This window comes from Somniosus microcephalus, chromosome 4 (assembly GCF_052327205.1).
Source record: "Somniosus microcephalus isolate GS21.2 chromosome 4, FLI_Smic_1.0, whole genome shotgun sequence".
NCBI lineage: Eukaryota > Metazoa > Chordata > Chondrichthyes > Squaliformes > Somniosidae > Somniosus > Somniosus microcephalus.
The window spans coordinates 84,447,399-84,453,398 of NC_140990.1; the positions used below are offsets into that span (position 1 = coordinate 84,447,399).

At 46.7% G+C, this 6,000-nt stretch overlaps 1 pseudogene; it reads right to left on the reverse strand.

Moving 5' to 3' along the window:
* Positions 1–3,682: 3,682 nt before the first annotated feature.
* LOC147119398 (uncharacterized) lies at positions 3,683–5,721 on the reverse strand (annotated as a pseudogene).
* Between the last annotated feature and the right edge of the window lie 279 nt (positions 5,722–6,000).

A 6,000-nucleotide genomic window follows, 5' to 3' on the forward strand; every position in this document is an offset into this window, starting at 1 on the left:
CAGATTCAATCACAGCTTTCAAAAGGGAATTGGATAAGTATCTGAAGTAAAGACATTTGCAGGGTTACGGGGAAAGGGCGGGGGAGTGGGACTAGCTGAAGTGGTCTTGCAGAGAGCCGGCATGGGCTCGACGGGCCGAATGGCCTCCTTCTGTGCTGGAACCATGCTCTGATTCTAAGCTTATATTGTGGTTAGTAACATTGTGGTTAGTAACAGACAAAACCTGTTCTTTCCCCTGATCTGATTACAGATTCCAACCAGTTGATTCAGTGAATGGAATGTCTTATCAGTGTTGCCATGGCAAACTGTCTGCAGTGAAATGCCTGTTTGAGTTTCTATCTCAGACTAAACTTCTCTTTCCCATAATACACATTATATCAGACTTTTGATCTCAATGTATTTTAACCATGTTATGTTAATATCTCTAAAATCTACAGGGAGGTCAGATACACAAATCTTTAAAAGTTGAAGGACAAGTTTATAAAGTGGTTTAAAAATGTTACCCGAGGTTTTTTATAAATGGGGCGTAGAAAACAAAACCATCGGTTCGGCTGCAGTTAGAATAAGTTTTGGGTATCTTACACTAGGAAGGATGTCGGGGCCACAGAGAGGCTGCAGAATAAATTCACTGAGGTTATACCATGGATGAGAGGCTTTAGTTATCAGAGAATCAGAGAATGATACAGCACAAAAGGCGGCCATTCGGCTCATCATGCTTGTGCCAGCTCTTTGGGAGAGCTATCCAATTAGTCCCACTCCCCTGCTCTTTCCCCATATCCCGGTAAATGTTTTCCCTTCAAATATTTATCCAATTCCCTTTTGAAAGTTACTCTTGAATCTGCTTCCTCCACCCTTTCAGGCAGTGCATTGCAGATCATAATAACTCACTGGGTAAAGAAATGTTTCCTCATGATGACCTGTCTGCAGTGAAGCGCCTGTTTGAGTTTCTAACTGAGGTGAACTTCTCTTTCCCAGGAGGAGAGATGAGAGAAACTGGGGTACTTCTCATTAGAACAAAGCGGGGTGAGAGGAGATGTGAGCGAGGTGTTTAAACTTGATCAATGACACCGACCAAAATATCAGAGACACTCCCTGTCCCTCAGGACCTGTGTCCAGGGGAGAAGCTGATGGGTTTATCAGATCATCTTTGGGTTAAATGTTGTGCTCGTGGAGCTGAGCCCCTAGTGTCAGCATCAAACACTCTCCAGTCGGGTACAGCACGGGTTAGATACAGAGTAAATCCATCAGCCACTCCCCGACACAGATACCAAGGGACAGGGAGTGTCCGGGACAATGACATTTCTCACTCAATAAGGTATAAATTGATCCTGTACCTCTCCCCATTAATCCTGGGCTCCACACGGGGCGAATCCTGCTCCTGTTTCCCTTCCTGTAACAGCACTGAGCTAAACCCAGCCCATAATGAGCAGGGCTCAGGGAGGTTGGTTGCTAGGCACTGCAGTGATGTCATAAATCAGGGCCATTCAGCCCAGCTGGTTGTCTCCTTGTCCCTTTAAAGATGGAGAGCTGGGACACCCTGTCTCCAAACACATCCCACCTGTTCATACGGAGAATCTCCGGGGAAGGCCCAAGGCCCAGAGTGTGGAACACAACCAAGGGGGAAAGAGGAGGAGAGAAGGGGAGGTAAATCAAGGAGTCGGGACTGAGGGACACCGAGCTTCAGTTTTAGAGCCTGTAGACTTCAGGAGGGGAAGAGTGAGTTCAGTAGTTTTAGTAGTTTTAGGATCCAGGGAGAGAACAAGGAGCAGATGGGGAGATTGGTGTGGATTCCAGCACAGTGAGGATGTAGGGGGAGGGAGATTGTGTCGGGCTGTGTATTAGGGGTGTAGGAGGGACAAGAGAGGAAAGGTCAGAGGAGCAATTACTGCAGCAGTGCCCATAAATAGTGAGAGAGAGGGAAGGTGGGGTTCGAGTGGACCAGGGACAGTCTGTTAAACTCTCTGTTTGCTGTGACCAGTTTTCCTTCGGTTAAAAATGGCCTCCTGTAGCCCAGTGACACAAACAGCCCATTAAACTCCACCAATGGCCTTCGTTCTGGTGAGGTCTCCCTTTGTGAAACATCGGCTGTTGTTAAAGCTTTTCATTCTGACACGCTCACACTGAGAAATGAGCTGCAGAACTGCCGACACCGTCAGCTTTAAGGAGACGTTTCCCTTTGGAGATCGGATTGTCCATTGAGTCTGATTAAACTGATGTTAAAGTAACAAGGCTGCTTTGCCTCGTGACAATAACAGATTATCAGAATATTTCCCATAGGTTAAAATCCAATATTGCAGGGGCTCACTGCCCTGGAGCGTTTAAGTGGACCCTGTGATATAATAGAATTTTCTGTCCTGTCAGACGTGGACATCTTGTAGATCCATCTTTTAACAAGTTGTGGGATCTCAGTTCTCAGATGGATTCCACTCAGTTTGTAACAAGTCCTCAATCAGCTTGTCTTATTGTCGAAATATCAAGGACCCGACACACTGCGTGTGTGAGAAACAAACCTCATTTATTTGACATTGATACATATTAAACTCCAGCCCAGTTATAGGGGTTACTAACATCAGCTGAAACAAACCACAACTGTCAGAATGAACATGGTTCAGTCCTGGATGTGATTAACAGCAGAATCCAATCCGTGCAGTCACTTGTGAACTCAGTGGTGTCTCAGCAGGTTGGACGACTGAGTGAATCCCTTCACACACACGGAGCAGGTGAACGGCCTCTCCCCAGTGTCAGTGTGTTGGTGTGTTAGCAGGTTGGATGATAGACTGAATCCCTTCCCACACATGGAGCAGGTGAACGGTCTCTCCCCAGTGTGAACTCGCTGGTGTCTCAGCAGGTTGGATGATAGACTGAATCCCTTCCCACACACGGAGCAGGTGAACGGCCTCTCCCGAGTGTGAATTCACTGGTGTCTCAGCAGGTTGGATGATAGACTGAATCCCTTCCCACACATGGAGCAGGTGAACGGCCTCTCCCCAGTGTGAGTGTGTTAGTCTGTCTGCAGATACTTTGCACTTTCAAGAAGTCAAACAGGCGTTTCACCGCAGACAGGTCGCCATGGCCACACTGATAGGACATTCCGCTGAATCGACTGGTTGGAAACTGTAATCAGATCAGGAGAAACAACAGAGTTTGCCGTTATTAACCACAATATAAGCTTAAACCAGAGTGAGTAATACATTAGATTATAATGTGTGATGAAAGGTTCTGACGGAAGGTCTGTGACCTGAACCGTTAACTCTGTTTCTCTCTCCACAGACGCTGCCTGACCTGCTGAGGATTTCCAGCATTTTCTCTCTTTATTTCAGATTTCCAGCATCCACAGTATTTTGCTTTTGTAATTGGATGGATCTATCGGAGAGCCGCACAGGCACAATGGGCCGAATGGCCTCCTTCTGTGCTGTATCATTCTAGGATTCTGTGAAGTGTCAGTTAATGTAATTTAAGAAGCATCAAAGGGTTTGTGTCAGAATTTAACTGAGTATCGAGCCAACATGTCCAGGTTATGTAAACTGGGCCTGTTCACACTGGAAAGAGAAGGTTGAGAGGTGATAGGATTGCTGTTTTTAGGATTCTAAAGGGATTGGATAATGTAGAGCACGACAAGTTATTTCACCCTGTCCAGAACAGTAGAACCAGAGGACACGGCCTGCGCTTGAAGGGGGTAAATTCATATCCAATCTGTGGAAACAATATTTCAGTGAGCGAGTGGTCAATCTATGGGACAGGCTCCCTAGGGAGATGGTGGAAGCAGTTAGTGTTGATTCATTCAAATATAAATTGGACCGATTTCATTCACAGAATAAGATTTGGGGACACAGTGTGTGAGTAATTTGAGACATGACATGTGGTCAGTGTAGAATGATCGGGAGGAAGAGGTGACTTTGGTCCGATGGCTCCTAAAGCTCTCCACCACTGGGGTTTTCCTCACCTCATACCTGGGTCTGTTGTAGACTCATTGATAGAGATTGATTGCTGTGATTAGTCAACAACTCCATTATCGTTGTATCATGGGACTCCCAGAATGGTAGAAGGCCAATTAGACTGAAATAACCCAGAGTAAGAAAGGAGAAACGGACCAAAAATGGAGCAGTCAGTAACAGGACATCAATTAGTCTCCTCTTATCATGGAGACATCACAGACTCGACACAGAGTGTGTTTGAAACAAAGCTGATTTATTTGACATTTATCCAGAATATTAAACTCCAGCCCAGTTATAGGGTTATGAACATCAGCAGAAACAAACCTCAACTGTCAGAATCAACATGGTTCAGTCCTGGATGTGATTAACAGCAGCAATAACAGCAGAATCCAATCTTTGCAGTCGGTCGTGAACTCGCTGGTGTCTCAGTAAGGAGGATGACTGGGTGAATCCCTTCCCACACACGGAGCAGGTATACGGCCTCTCCCCGGTGTGAACTCGCTGGTGTGTCAGCAGGTTGGATGAATCAGTGAATCCCTTCCCACACATGGAGCAGGTGAATGGCCACTCCCCAGTGTGAACAGGTTGGTGTGCCAGCAGGTTGTAGGAATCCGTGAATCCCTTCCCACACGTAGAGCAGGTGAATGGCCTCTCTCCAGTGTGAACTCGCTGGTGTGTCAGCAGGTAGGATGAATCAGTAAATCTTTTCCCACATACGGAGCAGGTGAACGGCCTCTCCCCAGTGTGAGTGCGTTGATGTTTCAGCAGACCACTTGTGCTTTTAAAGCTCTTCTCACAGTCAGAACATTCAAAAGGTCTCTCTCATCAGTGTGAACATGTCGGTGTTCGGTGAAGTGGGATGACTGAGTGAATCCCTTCCCACACACAGAGCAGGTGAACGATCTCTCCCCGGTGTGAACTCACTGGTGTGTCAGAAGGTCGGATAAATCAGTGAATCCCTTCCCGCACTCAGTGCACATGAACGGCCTCTCCCCAGTGTGAACACGCTGGTGTCTCAACAGGTGGGATGATCGGGTGAATCCCTTCCCACACATGGAGCAGATGAACGGCCTCACCCCAGTGTGGGTGCGTTGGTGTTTCAGCAGGTGCTGTTTGCTTTTAAAGCTCTTCTCACAGTCAGAACATTGAAATGGTCTCTTATCAGAGTGAACAAGTTGGTGTGTCAGAAGGTGGGACAAACAAGTGAATCCCTTTCCACACACGGAGCAGGTGAATGGCCTCTCCCTAGTGTGAGTGCGTAGGTGTGTCAATAAATCCTTTTTACTTTTAAAGCACTTCTCACAGTCAGAACAATTAAAAGGTTTGTTATCAGAGTGAACAAGTTGATGTATCAGAAGGTGGGATGACTGAGTGAATCCATTCCCACACATGGAGCAGGTAAACGGCCTCTCCCCAGTGTGAACTTGTTGGTGTGTCAACAGATCCTTTGTGCTTTTAAAGCTCTTCTCACAGTCAGAACATTTAAAAGGTCTCTTATCAGTGTGAACTCGCTGGTGTGTCAGGAGGGTTGATAAAGCAGTAAATCCCTTCCCACATTCAATGCAGGTGAACGGTCACTCTCCAGTATGAACTCTCTGGTGTGTATAGAGGCTGGATGACTGAGTGAAACCCTTCCCACACACGGTGCATGTAAACGGCCTCTCCCCAGTGTGAGTGCGTCGATGAGTTTCCAGCTCAGATGGGTAATTGAATCCCTTCCCACAGTCCCCACATTTCCACGGTTTCTCCATGGTGCGGGTGTCCTTGTGTCTCTCTAGGTTGGATGATCAGTTGAAGCCTCGTCCACAGACACAACACGTGTACAGTTTCTCCCCGCTGTGAATGGGGTGATATTTGTAGTGTATGTACCTTTAAGAGGAACTATGTTTTTGAAGCCCCTGTATACTGTAGTACCAGTAGTGACCACTCGGGTATATAAGCCTGTGTAGCGTCTTGTGTTGTTAGTTCACCTCCAGACTTTGTTCAGTAAACACTTGTTAAATCAACTCCTGCATTCCATGTCTCCCTTAACACACGGATCTAACAGTGGCGACGAGTTAGAAAC